The sequence below is a fragment of the Pezoporus flaviventris genome, unplaced genomic scaffold (genome assembly GCF_033815535.1).
Source record: "Pezoporus flaviventris isolate CSIRO_AGI_PZ_B2104156 unplaced genomic scaffold, CSIRO_AGI_Pfla_v1 ptg000031l, whole genome shotgun sequence".
Taxonomy (NCBI): Eukaryota; Metazoa; Chordata; class Aves; order Psittaciformes; family Psittacidae; genus Pezoporus; species Pezoporus flaviventris.
In genome coordinates, this window is record NW_026892579.1 from 67,101,746 (window position 1) to 67,120,459 (window position 18,714).

At 42.1% G+C, this 18,714-nt stretch overlaps 1 long non-coding RNA gene across 2 annotated transcripts in view; it reads right to left on the bottom strand.

Annotated features, from left to right (window-relative positions):
* Positions 1–3,464: 3,464 nt before the first annotated feature.
* Positions 3,465–18,714, bottom strand: part of LOC133273337 (uncharacterized) — a 129,882-nt gene continuing 114,632 nt past the window's right edge. For both annotated transcript variants that reach the window (XR_009744751.1, XR_009744750.1), the window contains one exon: positions 3,465–3,731. This is a non-coding gene — a long non-coding RNA (uncharacterized LOC133273337). The remainder of the gene's footprint in view (positions 3,732–18,714) is intronic.

Genomic DNA, 18,714 nt, shown 5'->3' on the forward strand with positions numbered 1-18,714 from the left:
CTGTCACAAAGATTACAGAAGGAGGGTTCTCATTCCAATTACTACCAAAGTTACCATCAAATAGAATGAAGAGCTGGCCTGTGTGCATACAAAAGCAGTAGGAAAGTTATGCTTTACAGCGAGACAAAAGGCCCAGTTTTCAGTGATACATTCCTGGGGAAGCCAGCAGCTCATTTGCTGATGGCATAACAAAAAGGACAGAAATGATTTTGAATCCGAAATTCATGTTTCCACTGGTCTTACTTGATTTCTTTATTTTTCAATTGCATATTCCAATCAGCTGTAACACGCATCTGGAGGAAGAAAGCGCATTACAAATTATCCTTACTGATCATTTTAGCTTTGTGCTCAATTTCTATAGCCCCAGGAACACGACAGCTCTAAAGCTGTATTTCTGTTTAAGGTGTTTGATCTGCATGCACGCAGCAGATAGAAAATGTCACCTGCTTTGGATGTGCAATTGGCAGAAGTCAGGTGCAATGACTTCAATGGAGTGCCCACAGCACCTGGTGGCACACTGGAGCCTAAAGATAGTGGAGGTGAAAGGAAGAGTGGGCAGCGGCTTTCAAATGCAATAAACCAGCACAGAAGCAAAACACAGTGATTGGGAATGGCACAGGGTGGGCATGGGTCACATTTTGCATTATAGGCATTAAAGAAAATACACACACATTTCAATACATCTCATTTAACAGTGTTAACAGATCTGATTAAATATAGTCATATTCTACAGCCACCTATAAACCACCATCCTGAGCCATTCCACCTCCTCTGCAAAATGGGGGAAAGTAACAGTATTGACACATTGACATATTGATTCTATGATCAAAAAAAAAGGGAGAATACTGGCTTCTGTGTAACCTGAAGCTGATCCAGCACCTACAGAGTCAATGAAAACATTCCTGTTGACTCCAGTGTGCTTTGGATCAGGCTTTTAGTAAGAGAGAGTCTTATACCAGGGAATCCTCTATTACTGAAGGAGAACAGCTCAAACCCTGCCTCACCACCTCATCTTCCTATTCCTTAGAAACACTTTTTTGAGGAAACAAGGTGCCATCTTTTGTGAGACATTTCCAGGCAGCTTTGAATGCTGAGGAAAATTACCTGGATGCAGCAATCACACTGCTAAGGGGACAGTAAACATGTTTCAAAATGCCACGAAGACCTACCTCAAGAATTAAGCACAATATTCCAGCTCTGTGCTATGCAGGATGGAAACAAATGTCCATTTTCCTCAGCGTGTTACCCTCCTGTGCTTCAGATTCATTCCTTCCCTTGAAATGGCATTATTTTCACGTTATTCTTTGGCTTTTTGTTCCGGTTTCAAACCTAATTAAACTTGGAATAATTAAGCAATGCCTCCCTCAGAACAGCCAGGCCCTGCTTCTGTTTGCTTATTCTCCTGCTGCTTAGCCCATAAGCCTACCTAACGCAGTAGTGATTTAACAAGCCCCGACTTTTTGGGACACAGTAGAGTGGAACAGAGAAGGGGAAGATTTTTCAGCCTCACAAACCTTACAGCAGCACCCTCCTGCCTTGTCATTTCTGTACCTTGACAAGATCTCCAGCAAGAAAATTTTTGCATTTTCAGCCTCACAAAAACCATGGGTTCTCCAGCAATGAGGCAACGGAAAAAATCAATACTTGCCATGTACCATGTAACCAATAGAATAAGGGCAATGATTTATGTATGGATGGATGCAGACTGAATCAGCTGGGGCCTCAAACAGAGGGAGAGAGAGAGAAGGAGAGAGAAAGAGGTGTGGGGGTGAGCTGGACTGCAGTGATTATTCCTACACTATGGCCAGATATTCTTTTTCTTCTGCAGCAATAATCCCCTTCTCTAGCACTGCAGGACATAGAGGAAGGACTTGCAATGTGTGGAATTATCTGATGGACCAGCTTTTCTCTTTTTGCCTCAGAATAATGATGCTATGTTGAATATTAAGGTACAGTAAAAATAAAGAAGAATGTGGTCTGCAGTCCTTCAGTCTTCCAGCTACCTCCACCCTAATAAAGACCAAGCCAGTGGGTCAACAAGAACTAGTTTAAAGAGAGTCAAATTATCAACAGGATAAAATTGTACCATCACTGCTTCCTGACAAGAAAAAGCAGGAAGGGCTTACTGAAGAGAACTACTGTGTACCCCAGGAGTTTCTGCTGAGGATGTAGTTGTGTAAATTGGATTACCAGGGATACAGCACTATAAGGTATTTAATGACTGTGGTAACTTTTAGGATATCTAATGCTGCTGTTGATTTAAAATCAAAACCTTCAAACTAAAAGATTTACTTATGTGTCTGTGTGATGCAGCTACCAATAAACACTTATCCAAACTATTTTCGATGCTTTACTGCTGTACTGTTAATGAATATCTAGTAAAATGACTTTGAAGTGACAGTAATGTGCTACAGAAATGTCAGATGATTTTATTAAAAACACCTCCTGTCTAGTTTAAAATAACCTGTACACATTTTGCAAGGCTTTGGCTGTTCTGACTGTATTTACATTTCTGAGAATCAGACGTTCATTCAGTACTTTCAATATTGCACTTTGCTGAGAAGTAATCTTGTTATAATTAATATTTCTGCTGCAATTACCACCGATGACCGAATCGATTCTCTTTTCTTTCTATAACATTTGGACAACATTTAACCCGTGGGATTGTCAGTTTTCCTCTTGGAAGGCATAACATTTTTAGATAATGCTATAGAACAATAGGAGGCCACTAGTTAAATACACCAGTTCTGCAACGTGAGATCAATTAAAGCTTTAAGACTCGTGCTATGTTTAAAAGCTTTGTGTTTTATAGATGTCTGTGAATGTATGAGGTCAGAATAACACAGAAATCATTCCATTTCTGACTTCCCCCAATGTATGTCTGATAATGCGCTGGCGAGGTTAATCAGTAGCTACCAAATTGCATGTGGATGCTTTATGGTGAAAATAACAACGAACATACAAAGCCAATATTTAACTGCAGTATAAATAGGGGCTTGCTTTCTAAAGAATGTCACTGTATGTCACCAGACTTTGCACCTGAATTTACATTTCTGACTATTCTGCTTTGATATTCCCTCCCTAGTTCTTTCACATAAGTTATACTGTGCCTAGCAGAACATACACTTGTATGGACATATCAAAATAACAGTAATGCAGCAAAATAATACACTAGAAATAGAGTTTTTATTTCATTTCCCATTCAGTTGGCAATGGCAGACAATATATTTCAGAGAATGAAAGTGTGGAACCCATTATAAAGCAGAATAACTACATACAGCTCGCTCCGAATTCAGTCAGAAAATTCTTCTTGTGGCAAACCTGAACAACAAGAACAACCAAAGGGTCCTACACCCCTCAGTCCTTTGTCTTTATGAATCCCACAAATTAAAATCTTAATAAATTAAAATACTTAAGGCTTTAGAATTATGTTAAGCTAAAAGGGGAAGAGATGCAGCCCATGTACCAACTAAAGCACGACAGAACACAGTCCACAAGTGAAGATGCCTTAACAACTTCTAACGTAGAAATAATATGATTTAAGGGGGTTTCTCAAACTCCTCCAAGCACTGAGGACAGAGGAGGTTATCAAGAGGCTTACCTCTGAGCAACAACTGTAATTCTTCTCCTCCTGTTTTTTCTCTCTCTTTATTCAACAGAGCATCAGAAACTCCATGGATGATGATGACTTTCTTGACTTTTGTTGTGAGCTTCAGCCAGAATCCATGGACCTACGGCATTTGGAAATGGAGAGGGAATACCATGAAAACCTTGGCAACAGCAGAAGGGAAAAGGTGGGAAGATCAACAGAACAGGTACCAGCTCTCCACAGCACCACGACCAGGTGAGTTACACCAGCAAACAATGCTTCAGAGCCAGGGAGATGTAAATCATTGCTGAAAATGAACGGAAGCATGTTGTCTTCTCGCTGGACCTACACTGCTTTGGTAACTTGAAATACAAGCTCAGGTAGCTAAAGAAATCTGCCCAAGGCTTTGGTCAGTTACAATTCACAGTTGTACATGTATATAGAGCAGACAGTTCACTTTAAAGCGACAGACAAGTTTATGGGTTATAAACCAAGGGCAGGGTGCACTATCACTAGTGCAACTCTGCACCCAGACGTAGTGTACTCTGTGCTCAAAATGTCAAGTGGCAAAGGAATTTTAAAACCGGAATAATGTTGTTACAATTAGGAAAAATGAAGAAAATGACCGTATTTGCAATACAGAAAATGATTTTAATGTCCAAGTCTTTCTGATGTACAAATCAGTGTTTGTTTCTACCAGCTTACTATGTTCTCAAGTTACCATTTGAAACTAAAGTTGACGAGTCCTCTCAGGGTGAAAACCCAGAGCTGCATTAATAAAAGCTGACAATAAAAATATTGGAGAGGAAAAAATATCTCATTTACCATTGTAAAAGAAGGAGAAGACTTTAATACCATGTTTACTGCAACTCATTTCCTTCGCATGCTTTCAGCTTTGATTAGAAGAAACGCACAGTCAGGGCACAGGCTTGCTCCCATTTACACCAACAGTGAGATTATCAGTAATACTAATCAAAGGATTTCACTTGATACCTTCTTAGTATTTTCAAAACTTGTGCTTTGGCAACAAGACCAGAAAAAGGAGGCTGGTGTTGTAACAAACATGTTAGTTTGAATTCATTTTCAATGCCAGGATGCATACGACTGTCTGTTAGTACAGAATCACAGAATGATGTCTTAAAACGAACGTGCTGAAATTGCTCCTTTCTCTTAAAATCAATACAATGATTTAAAATTGTTTAGAAGCCCCCATTGAAAACTTCTTCCTACATCAGTTACACCACTGTGATTTGTCACATGAATAAGGAAATGTCACAGAGTTTACCTGATTGAAATGCTTTATCGTGCCTTAGAAACTGCGACGCTGTCCATCAGCAATACGTATGGGTTTGATGTCTTCCCAGTCTTTGGCTTTGTGTGGTCAAAGAACCAGGGATATTTGTTAGGGTCTGCTAAACTGCTTGTGAAAATGTGCACACTGTCAGACCCAGCTGAAACTGCCACTGACTGGGGTAATGAACAGCACCAGCCTCAGCCTAATGCAGACCAAGGGGAGCAGCGGATTTAACCAAATGCGATGTGTATTGCGAGGTGTCAGATGGAATAAACAGCAAAAGAGGGGAAAAATTCAAACCAAAAAAGCATGGTAGAACCTGATTTGCAAAACACCAGCTACACAAAAGCAGCCCCCACTCTGCAGATAACCTGGTGATCTCTAGGCAAGGCCTCAGTGCTGTGAAAAGAAATGCGACAAGAAAAACGAAGCTTGTTATTTGCTATAGAACAAACCCAAAGTGCTTGTGATCAACACACTTGCTGACCAGTTGGAGAGCTGGTGGTTATCACCTGCAATTACTGGACCTGCATTTCTTCCTTGCTCCCGTTTCCCATACTTACAGTGTGCAATGTCTAATCGCTTCTTTTATCTCATGGAAACTATCCCAGCTCTGTCAACAGCTCCTGAATTTTTAACGCCGTACCCCCTTCCTCCCTCCCGCTTTTATTCCTCCTGAAATTTCCTGACCCCAGATCTTAAGATAGAGCAACTTCCATGGATTAAACAGTTCTATAGGAGCCACCTAATAAAACACTATTAATTGTAATAGATTTTTGTTTCTTCTTCCAATGATATTTCCATGGCAACATTTTCCCATTCTATTGTGGAGGGTGTTCTTCATTCCCAGAGCAGGTTAACCACAGGGCAGGAAGGGCAGGCTCTTGGTCAGCCTTTATTTTCTCTGGTCCTTCAACAAAGGTTAGTTGAGGTCATCAGAAGCCAAAGGGTAATTACTTTTCCTCAACAGGGTTAAAGTCACACAGATTGCTATTGAGACAACTGTATGGATGACCTTCAGGTTTTTATGCTCAATCTGCTTTGCTTTTAGCACAGCAAATGCTCGTAAGGATAACAGAGAGGGGGAAAGCCCAAAGAGCTCCACACCGGGTACATCTCCCCACTTTTCAGCTGCGCTGCTGAATATTAGTGCAATTCTTAATGAGAATGCAATTAGGTGAGCCCAAACCACAAAAGGGGTGAATAGTGATTAAACATGAAAGCTATCAATTGCCAGAAAGGACCTGTTCCATGATTTCTCTATTCAAGGAATTTTAATAATTTTCCTACTCAAATGTTTAGGAGAGCAAACACCCCCATGTTCTCTGTTTCACTAGCTTCAAATTCATCACTCGTGTCACCTGCTTCACTCAAAAGAATGAACTGGGATTGCAGGATTTAACTGGGGAAGACTTTAGTGCTTGGTGTGTCTGGCCTATCTCCTTCTTTAGGCTTCCTATGGAACAGTGTCAGCTCAGGAGGGTGGTGGAGATGGGGGAGAGAAAGCCAGACCTGAACTGCAGAGAAAGCCAGAGAGATGATTTGGGTAAAGAAGGATTTTACATGGATTTAAAGGAATAAAGCAGGCTGGTGGTATACCAGTGTCTCCAGCAGAATGTGCTTAGCTCTCACCCTACATAAAGAGTGGAAATGCACTCAAATTGTAAACCAGCTTACAACAGATAAAAAATCCCAATGTCTAAGAGCAAGAGCAACCTCAGTCAGTGGATCTGCACCGCTGGTTTGAATCACCAGGCATCAGGCAGGGCCCTGGGGTGTTTGCTTGGTCTCTGGGTACATGGGCCACCCAGACCACTGGAAGCTGGTGTGCCCTGGTCCACAGCCCCTGCCCCAGCACTGATGGTCAGGCAGAGCTCTCTGCTCCTTCCACTGGAACCTGAACATCCCCTGTGGCTTCCTGGGCACCACTGATCTCATTACTAAAATTAACAGCACTGGGTTGACTTTTTGTGGTACACTTTTAAGTAAATATTACAATAATAACAGTCAATAATGCAAAGAAAGAGGGGTGAAATGGGGGGGTGTCATCTTTCCCAGCCTTAGCTTTAGCCTCCTGTGTTCTGACTACTCTTTCCAAGCTCAGTGTTGACCAAAATAAATAAATAAATACTAAAAGGATCAGGTACTGATCATTAAGATGTCCATTATAAATCAGGGAAGTGCAGCTCAGCTGCTTGATTGATGGGTTACTTTGTAAACTCAGCAAAAGGTATAAATAATCACAATGCTGATAAATGACAAAGGGAAGATTTGGTAATCAATCAATTCAGATGGGGCTAAATGGAAGAATAATGCATCATTTATATTTGGCCATATTCTACAGTATGTAAATTATTGAATACTTGCTATACCACTACGACATCAAAGAGGTGGTAGACAAATAGACGATCATAAGACACAGCTCTCAGACTCTAGCCCTGTCACGCTGTTTAACCATCTGCACTACAGTGTGCTGGGGGCAAGCCAAAGGACCTCAGAAACTTTCTTCTCTCCAGTTCTTAACAAGGGCAGATCTTTCTTTGTTCAGAAGCTACGCTTTGCCAGATACAGCTACTGCTGTAATTCCTGTAGAGAAATCACATTAAAAAGCACTACAAATAATATCATTAAATTAAGGATAAATGCATTTATAAGGACTGTCCATCAAGAAAGAGCTTAAAACACAGGAATCTCAGAGTTAAAGGCCTATATATATTACATCCGTAACATGTATGTATAAGAGAACCAAACATGTTATGTTATGGAAAGCTGTTTTTAAAAGACACTATTAATATTAATTCCACTATGAAATGACTCTATGTGGCAACCAGATAGTTACAATGTGTTCTTAGCTCTGTAATCTTGCACTTCACTAAATTAATTAAGATTCTGAATTTGTTGGATTGTGACACTGGAAGAGTGTCATCCCAGACAGAACAAGGCACAGGTTTCACTAGCACCAGATTTCTAAGACGGAAATGCTTCCCCTTTCTATGTCATTCCTATTCCCATCAGTTACCAGCCTCCCTGCAGCCTGGGAAGCAGCAGTGGGTCTTTTTCCTGTAAGGAAATGAGGAATTTTCAACTATTTATGATCCAACATTCTGAATGTCCCAAATTCTCACTCTCACTCCAGTTATAAGTGTTCAGGACCCCTCTCCCTTCAAGCCAGCCTACGGGAGCTGATACAGAGCAGGACAGGCACAGGAGTCGTGAGCATCCTTCTGTCTTTCTGTCCTATCTGTCTGAAGAATCTGGGCTTTCAGGATAACATGTAACCATTCAGGGACAGACTGAAAGATCCAGGGAAGTTCTTGATCCCGCTGCCCTGGATTAATCTGCTTCCTCACGACTCCTAAGCAACGACAAGGACCACAAAGTGCTGACAAGGGCAGGCCAGAGAGCCAGGGAACATCTATTCACTACTTTTTCATCATTAGTTTAGACTATATCCTATCCAATATCATTCAGATAACATCCTTACAGCCAAATGCAGGCTTTCTGAGTTGGTACTGAATCACTAAAACCCACAGTGACGCAATGTACCTACAAGCACTTTTATAGATTTAAAAGAAATGGTAAAAAACACTACAAAAATAGGAATTTCAGCTGCCTTTTCCATTAGTAGATAGCAGGGTACCAGAGTCACTAGTGATTTGTGAGTGGTTATTTGGATTCACTTTGCATCTACAATGACTGAAAATGGCACAGCCTTGGAGAAGACAGACTGCACAGGCATTTGTTTGCTTTGCAATCATCCTCTTGGGTTTCTGTTGTTGTTTTATAACGAGCAGAGACTGCAAAACAGCATCTCTGAAAACCATCTGGTCTTCAGAAATGTGGACTTCTCTCCAAAGAACAGCCTGGATTTGTCACTCTGTATCTGTGCCCATGTAGCTCTAAAATTATACAGTGTTTAGGTGAAAAGAACAATTGGAAACCCCCGAATATTGAAGCTGTTTCCTGATGTTTTCTCCATTTCCCCTGCTTCTCCTGTAACACCTGCTCATGACCTCAGAGTGCAAGTATTTCCCAGGTGGGACACCTGAAGTGTAAAGCTCTTTCATGTCATCAGGCAGCAGAGACCTCGATGCTCAGAAGGCCTTGCACAAGTGTGAAAACATTCTTCACAACACTGAATGCAAAAGAAATTATTCTTTCTATAACACAGAAGGAAAGAAGAAATCCTGCTGGGACAGTGTGTGTGTGTGTGTGTGTGTGTCAGGTGCCTTCCTGGTCTCTGTCTTATCCATGGCTACTGGAGAGGGACTCTTCATCAGGGATTATAGCGACAGGACAAGGGGTGATGGGTTCAAACTGAAATAGGGGAAGCTCAGGTTGGAGATAAGGCAGAAGCTCTCCCCTGTGAGGGTGCTGAGGCGCTGGCACAGGGTGCCCAGAGAAGCTGTGGCTGCCCCATCCCTGGCAGTGTTCAAGGCCAGGTTGGACACAGGGGCTTGGAGCAAGCTGCTCTAGTGGAAGGTGTCCCTGCCTGTGGCAGGGGCTGGAACTGAGTGATCTTAAGATCCTTCCCAACCCAAACCACTCTATGATTATATGACTACTCTTAAACTCTCTCTTTTCCATTAGTTCTCTTGGGTGTGTTGACTTCCTTGTCACAAATTCTATAACCAACAGATGTTATTAGGAATGATGCCTTATTCTGAATAAAATACCATAGAACAGGCCTTCCAAAAACTGAAGAGCAAAGCAAGTTTGCTTCTCCAGACTTGGGCTCTAAATGGCAGCTGGCCATGTAGAGGTAGAAGCCTGAAGTGAATCACTATAATCAGTACCAGAGGATCACCTTCCATAACATGCACCCAACAGCAATACACTTCTCTTAAGAGAGTATTAATGTATTTTAGGTAAAAACTACTGTTGTGTGAGTCATACAAAGAGAAGTATATTCCAACTGAAGTGCTGCTGCTTTCAACCTGGGCTTTCAAAAAGCACATTTATGGTGCTCTCAGAGCAGAAGACGTGTTTTGTATCTCACAGCTCTTAATCTGCAATGCACAGCTCCATCTGCATCACCAGTGCAGGTGATTGCTGCTAGCACAGTGGAAAAAAACAGCTAGGAAACCTGGCTTGGAGCTGACGGAGAAACTGTGGCACCCAAAGTGTCATAAAGGAAAGGTAAATAGGTTTCCCAGATGGTAAGAGTGGAAAACGTGCAAATAAAGCAAGCTGACAAATTCACATTATCTCAGAAATAACCAATCTTCCCATTTAACAGTAAGACTTGGAAATATTCATAATGTGCCTTGGGATTGACTACTGCAGTCTCTGACTATCACAGGCTTGTGCCTAATGGAAAGGATGTTTGTTCCTGAACTTTCTCAGAGCTGACTTTTGCTTTTCCTGGCCTTTATCTGAGCACAGTGCAGATCAGAGAGGCCTAGGATTCCCACACGACACACAGGGAGCCACAGGATACACTGCTCCTCTCTCATTCCCGCTTCATCCCTTCAAGGTCTATCCTATAGCCAACAGAGCTGTAGTGTCACAGGCTGGATAACTCCCTCTCACAACAGGCAAAGAAGAGATCACTGCTAGCCTCATAAGCTACCTTCTTATCTTGAAACCTTGTGCCACAAAGGCAGATAGATAGGGAGTGGACTGTGGGATCTGTGTGCTTATTTGACTGTCACCTGAAAAACCACATGCAGGAAAGCCCCATACCCTAGTACAGCAGTTATCTGGTCACCTATGACAGATATCTTCCTTCAGCTGCGACCCTCAGCATCTTGATTTTCTGTCAGCTTTAAATCCCAGCTCATTAGAAGAATCACTACTCCTCGTGATTCTTGACTTTCACAGTTTCTAATTAGCCTTCATAGTAGTCTATTACCCAAATGAATTGTGATATTCCACTTGGTACGTTACATGAAAACAACCGACATTCCCATTTCTCCTTAGCATCATTTACCTCACAGTACTGCTGTCCTGAGGGTAGCACATTTTAACTGCGCAGTTTAGTCATTCAAATGAAGAAAGGTGAAAGGAAACAAAGCCAGGTTGAATATTAACTCCAACTTTCCTTTCCAAAGTTATTCCTCCGATTAGGAGTCTTAATTGGGAAGATCTGTTCCCAAAGCCGTACTTCCTGAAGGTCTGTACACGAGATAGGCCCATGGGAACTGCCCACACAGCTTGGCACAGCCCTCACTCACGTGGCAGTGGTAACAAGAACAGTTCTCCAGTCCACACTGCAGATCTCTGCTCTCTATTCTGACTGCAGCAGCTGTGGGGTCATTCAAGCAGAACTCACCGAGAGGTAAGAGATGCACGAAGATGATCCCTAAGTTTAGAGGAAGTTACTTCCAGAGGGAAACTAAACTATGAAGTGTAGGATGATGAGGGCTGGCTTTCATTGCAGGAGATGAGTGAATGGGGTATTTCTTCCAACTAATGTAGGTTTCTGAATGTCATGGACCCCCCAGGTCCACATCTGTTCAGTAGCACAGCAGTTCACTGAAAACTCCAATATCTAACAGGTCACCTGTGGAACTGCTCAGTTATCCATGCTGGAAAACTGACAGCAGGCTTGAGTGTTATCTGGTTTGGAACAAAAGTCACTTTTGTCTCTTTTTGTGAGCTCAGCCTGAAGACCTGAGATTGACACACCACTGATCTTCCTCGAAATAGAGCACCAACAGCTTGTAGAGGGTGGTTCCCTTTAGCAACCATAACTTGAGCAACAAATCGTAACTATTGTTTCCTCCACCTTCATCCAGTGCAGCAGAAACAGTGTTCTTAATTTGAGATTCACAAGTTTAAGATCAACAAGCAAAATTTTAATCTCTTTGTTCATTTTACTGCATTATAACAACTCATTCAAGTTGCATCACTGATGCAACCAAGGTACACTACAACTACTATCAGTAGTAATTACTAGACTGTGCAGTCTTACAGCCCCTGCACCCAATTTCAACAACATCAGGAAGCCTTTACTGGCCACTACCTGTAGCCTCTCCTAGGGACTGCAGCACATCAGCACAGCCAAACCAGTCAGACCAAACCTGGAGTCCTGTCTCTGGCAGTGGCACAGAGCAGATGCCAATGGGCAAGGATAATGATCATAGAATCATGGAATGGTTTGTGTTGGAAGGGACCTTAAAGCTCCTCCAGCTCCAACCCCTGCCACGGGCAGGGACCCCTTCCACTAGAGCAGCTTGCTCCAAGCCCCTGTGCCCAACCTGGCCTTGAACACTGCCAGGGATGGGGCAGCCACAGCTTCTCTGGGCACCCTGTGCCAGTGTCTCATGATGTGGCAAAGACATGGTGCAGCCTCCTGCAGTCTGTGGTTCTGGCAGTGCTCTGTTCACAGTCACCACTGTATCCACCAACTCTCTCTTCCCCCAGTCTTTGTCTCTGTGCTCACTGTGCCTTGCAGCACTTTTTAAAGGTTTATTTTTCTTGTCTTCTCACTCTAATCACCCTTCTTGAAGTGCCCTCTCTGTTTCCCCTTCTACTACCAGCTCATTACTACATCCTGCCCATCTCTTTTCTGCCACACCTCTCACTACCGCACTGAGCCAGGTCAGGTAACCTGCCTCTAATAACACATCTGAGTGGAAAACATGGCTTTAAAATATAAAATCCTCTGAATGACCAGAGTTGCTGGTCCACACTGATGATCCAAAAGGCACTAAAATACGTATTATATTAGATTTTCTTCTTGCTGCTCTTACTAGAATATTCACAATACTAAGATTCACAGAACTAAATCAATCTCATCCCTGTGTGCAGTGTTTCATGCATGTATTTCTGCGTACAAGAGGCATTTCTGCCTGCAAAGCAAGGTTATCTCAACAGTTCAGCATCATGCGCACATCCAAAATGTCCTCTGAGGTGCAATAACACAAAAGCTTGCTTAAACAGCACCAAAACATTAACAGTCTTTTGTGAAATTCTATGGTAATGTATATTTGCAATGGGGCAGATTTCTTCTCATACCCACCACCAATCATCTGTCAAATAACTGCTTTAGGAAAGCAAACTAGCAGGATGCAAAAGCATTACTGTTTAACAATCAAAATTAACCTCAGATAGGGATAAAAAGACTTTAAACTGTGACTTTTATACATTATTAACTGCGCATGACTTTCCTATGGCTGCTGTCCTTGCCCACAGAAATAGAGGATTCAGAAAATCAGTTATGTCTTCATCCTGTAGATCCCAAAGCGTTCTTACAGAGTTCTTACACATCCCAAAGAGCTCTTCTATAGTTCTGAAATCAAACTTGCCCATTTTAGTGCCCACCAGGCTTCTATCGGCACTCAGCACTGTACAGGAAAGATTCTCAAAGCAATACCTCTCTAATTTCAGGACTGAAATATCAAGATCTAGATTAGATTCTGTGGCATGGTTAATAACTGCCTTAACAAAAGCTTCCCCTGCTCCATTAGGCTTGTTGTCAGCTACTCCCCTGGCAGCAGACAAAGAGTTAACGTCAAAATGCATCTCCCGATACCCCGATTGCCTTTCCTCATCCATTGTTTCCAAACTTCTTTTGAATGGCCAGAAATTTTCTGCCTGAATAAACTCCCAACAGAAAACAGGAGCAAACAGCACAACGAGGCAGAGAAAAACTGCATTGGCAGCACAGAAAGGAGACCTGGTGCTAAAACCACAGAGTTCCAGCACAGCATTCATTGTGCAAGTAATGTAATTACAAAATGCAAATTTCACCCTCTTGAATCAACGTTAGTTAAAGCTAGCAACATTCTGTGCAATACCCTGAATCTGGCAAGTTTAGGGGATTTGGATGACTTAATACTCAGAATGGAAAAGAAATGAGCCCAACTCTTTGGAAAGCTGGGACAAAAAGGCTTTTAAAAATAACAAACCCCTCTTTTCATAGCACTCCATGTCTCAGCTTTCCTTTACACTGAAATCTGACGCTGGAAGTAGTATTTGTCACTAACACATAAGAGCTTCTCATTTCAACCTTCTGTTTTGATCACTCGTAGCATTCTCACATGACTATTGGTAGTAAAAATATATTCTTACACAAACCAAGAGCAGTGCATTTCAGTTATGCTTATCTATCGATTCAGTTACACTTGAATTGATCTCAAATTGTTTCAAGCAACTGTTCTGCACCCAAAACACCACATGAACCACAGAAACCAGATCAATAGATTTCAAGTGAAATAATTGTTTTCCTTTGTAAGACCCCCATTACTTCTTGAATGCAGAAGTGTTTGATTGACCTCCAGGAAAGCAGCAGATGTGAATAAGCCAAGCACCTCAGGCCTTATCATTTAAAGTCAGGCCTTGAAAATTACAGGGAAGTACACTGAATGTGCTTGGGTTGCTGTGGGAAAAGCACAGCTGGAAAAGCTGCAAACCTGCATTTTGCTCTGATAACATGAGAAGATATACATGGTAAATCCAGGCTTTTAGAGTTAGTCACTCCTGAACACACAGAAAGATATTTTATTAGCTAAGAAATGAATTCAAGGATTCGTGACTGACTGGTTTTATTTTCCCAGTATCAGTGGTAGCGAGGTGTTTGTCCTGTTCTGTGAGATTTCACACAGCTGTGCCACTCAACTCACTTTTCATAGTGTCTTACTACATAATGTTGAGGCTTTGTGAGTGCAGTCACTTCCAGATTGCCCTATTCAGACCTACAAGGAAAGAGGCATAAACCAGCGCAGCAGCTGAGGAAACTAGGGTGACCCCATTAATTCTGCTGTGCAGATTTATTCCAGATAAGCAATTTATTGGGGTGCCAAAAGCGAGATCTTAAGTGGTACTGCTAAACAGAGGGAGACGGGCTCTTCTAGGGGCTCAGGATAGGTTTAGACAGGGCGCTGACCTCCGTGCAACACAGGCAGCCCTAGGAGATGAAATGATAATGGTATCCCCAGGCTCTCAAATCTTCCTCTGCGTGGTCAATGCTGCTCCCTTTACCTCTCTTTCCTACCTTTCTCTGTCCTCCCTACCTGGAACATGCCCTTTTGCACAGAAGAAAGTGTCCAGGGACCATCATCTTTGCCCGCAGCCATGGGCAGGAACAAAGTGCCTGCAGAGAACTGAGGGAGAGTGTGACTGGAATGTGTTGGAGTGAGTGGTATCTGGGGATGTGGGTTGGTGGTACAGGACCGAGCAGCTGGACAGAGGGTTAGGACATCCTGTGATGGTGATTATGGGAAGGCCTTGCTAGAAGTCACAAACTTGATGGGCTTGACCTGTCAACCTCGGCCCAATATATGCACACTCCATTAGACAGACTTAAAGAGCACACAGCAGGAGCAAAGTTACTGCTTAGGTAATGCAAACATGGGTGTTCCCCCAACAGGCATCAACAGCAAACAACAAAAACCATATGTGAGCCTACTCACAAATTGTAGTTTTAATACCCAATTCTATTTGTAGGTAATTTCTACCCTCAGCTGATGCTTTCCGCCACAAAAGAAGTAGGAACTGGGAGTACAGTGGTGTGGTTGTGGTCTTGGGATGAGCTGCTGTCCCTAGCACCAGTCCTGCTGGAATGGGAAATTGTTATTGCTTTTCATTAGACTGCAAATAAACTAAATACATTCTAGCTTAGGGTATTTTTGTAAGGGAGCCTTGGTTAGCTCCTTGCACATATTAGACCTGATCTGAGCTTTACCCTTTTATGAGTGCCATAAACTGCAAACACCTTGTCATAAACATTTGCAAAGGTCAAAGCAATTGCAACAATTTTGCTAAAGAGATAAATGGTCAAATAAAACATTGAATTGTTAATTCCCAGGTGACAAAAAGCTGCAGGAGTCAGATCAATAAGAAGACACACAGAACGGATTCTGGGATAAAGGGCGGGTCAACCTTGAAGTGTTAATAACTTGCTCCTATTATTTTGCTCTGGCACATCATGTGTTCTAGCAGGTAACATTGCTGTTAATAGCAAATTAATGTCCACGGATACACAGAAGGAAAAATGGGAGTCGGAGACTGTTGAGACAAAAAGTTTGGAAAGGATTTAGTTCCATTAACACAAGGAAAAACAGTGACAGGTGATAAATGACAGGAAAGCACAGTTTTACTGTTATTTCTAATCTAATGTGTTAGTCAATTCTCTTTCTCTCTGCAAATATTCTCTTTCCGTCCTTGTTCTTAATGCGTGGGCTTTATTAAACAGTCACTGTCAAAACCATACAGGCTTATGTGAGTTAAGAGAATTGTAAGTATATTAGATGACAGCTGAGTATGTTGAAGCAGATGCTCAGCTGGTTTGTACTGCCTGAGCTGTTGGTATGGAACTGGGGTGATTTGTATTGGCCTAAAGTCTGCCCCCCGGAATACATTAGTGTTTGTGGAAGGGCAGTATGGAAATTAGCATCCTTGGCAGATATGTTTGTCTAAGAGAAGAGAGAACCTTTCTTAAGTACATAAAAGGGTGACCATAATGTTCAGCATTTCTCTCTGCTGAAAACACAGCTACTTCAGCAGTAACTCCTCCTTTTCTTGGGGAATTCATGCCTTTCTGCCCACACTGGCCATTCAACTCAATAAAATGCAGGTTTGGAATTGCAAACGTAGAATTGATGCTCAAGATTGACTACATTTGCATAAAAGGTCTCTCAGGTCAAAACAGGGGATATGGAAAAGGGACTTAGAGAATCATTAGAAGGCACTGTCTGTTCTCTCTAGTCCACCCCATTCAATATGGTTTTATCGAATACTGTATCTTTTATTGCAGCCCAGCTATCGAGTTAGCTGGGCTACAATAAAAGTCAGATAAACCACACTTTGTTATGAAAACTACACCCCCCCCAGTTTCATGACTGTCTTTAGATGAGATGATTAATAGTTCTCTCAAATTGTTAAAATTCCCTTTCCATCTTATTCACAAAATTCCAACAGGAGCATGGAAGTGTCAAGTATGTTGCTTGAAACTGTGCACTGAGTGACTGCAGTCTAGCAACTGGCTCTTAGTTACCAGTGCAGTGTCCCTGCTTCAGTGTGAGGTGTCCCTGCCCATGGCAGGGGGGTTGGAACTGGATGATCTTAAGGTCCTTTCCAACCCAAACCATTCTATGATTCTATAATGGGCTCCTATTTTAAGTTTATTTTGAGACAAATATTAAGGGAAATTTCAGGCTGTTGGAAGGAAACCACCTGAAGAAGCTACTTCTCAAAACTATTGCATGTTTAGACCCTTCCAGAGAAGATGACAGGTTTAAAAGTTATATACCAAGGAAATTACCTCATTACCTAATTAAGAGACTTTTCTAAAGAGAACTGTAGTGATAGGATAAGGGATAATGGGTTTAAACTGAAACAGGGGAAGTTCAGGTTAGATATAAGGCAAAAGTGCTTCCCTGTGAGGGAGCTGAGGCGCTGGCCCAGGGTGCCCAGAGAAGCTGTGGCTGCCCCATCCCTGGCAGTGTTCAAGGCCAGGCTGGACACAGGGGCTTGGAGCAAGCTGCTCTAGTGGAAGGGGTCCCTGCCCGTGGCAGGGGTTGGAAATGGATGAGCTTTAAGGTCCCTTCCAACCCAAACCAGGCTGGGATCCTATGATTCTATGAGTAAGCAACTCCTGGAAGTCAAAGCAGGAAAAATGTCAAAATCTATCAGAAGTCAGTAACTCCTGATACGCAGTGAAAAATATCTCCCAGTATCCATGGGAAGGAACCGAGATACTCCAACTACCCCAAAGCATTTTGCAGTGGTATAAAATACAGCCAGCAATGGCTGCATCGATCCCACTGGACACGTGAAGGCAAACGAGCATTTGAAAGGTCAGTAATTTTACTTCTGCCAAATTGGATGCCAGTAATTTGTGTAAGTCTGAAAGCCAAATATCAGGGTAAATTCCCCCACTCATATGTAAATGTAATCACCTCTAACAGCAACCTCAGGGCATCTGGCATGAGAAATGCAGAGAGAGTGCTTAATCCCATAAAGCACGACAGACTAAGGAATACACAGAAGATGCTACATGACAAACACCTATTTAATGTGCTATAAATGCCATGAAAATATACTTTGAGAGGAAATTTTAAGGTTCTGTTAACTACTTATTAAATGAAAATAAAACTCTCCTTTTCTAGTGCACTTCAGAAACGTTAGATTGCATAAATCCCATTTTAATGGTTAAACAAAAATTGACTCATTCTCCAAGTCAACTTTAAGGTGTCATTTTTCGCCTTAAAAAGAGAAAAACACATTAAAGGGTTTTTCCAGAGAAGATATTTTCACTTTCTGTCTTCTAAAACCATCACTTGATATATATACAGCATGAGGCCTCCTGGCTCACACAATTAATGGCAGTTATGCCACTAAAATTAATGGCTAAAGGATCAGGACACGGTTAGGTTTTTCCTAGAGTATTTAAAATTTAAAGAGACTTCCACAATTCTAATCTAATAGTAATAAATAATAACCACTAAGTGGGTCTGTCCAACATGGGGAAGGAGATCTGGCAACAGGAACGTAATTCAAGCTACTGCTAAAACAGTATTGCTTGTGTAATCAACAGACATCCTCTGAAGACACATGAAGAGCACAAAGGGACCTGAAGTGACATCCTGCCCCGCAGCAGCTCCTCAGGGGGTTATAGGCATTGCAGCAGAAATCCCACTGCTTTCCAGCCCTATTCTGAGACTCAGGCACCAGGAAGCTGCCCTGATCCGTAATTTTTCCATTGCCATAATTTCTTTCACCATCCTTTCTTATGAAGGTGGGGAAAAAAGACTGAAGGAAAATAATACACTGGAATCTGCAGGGCAAACCCCACCGTCCTCCAAGGAAACACCACACATGCAGTGACTACTGTGTGGACCTTCCTCTGTCCACAACCATTAGGAAATGAGCAGACAACACTGAC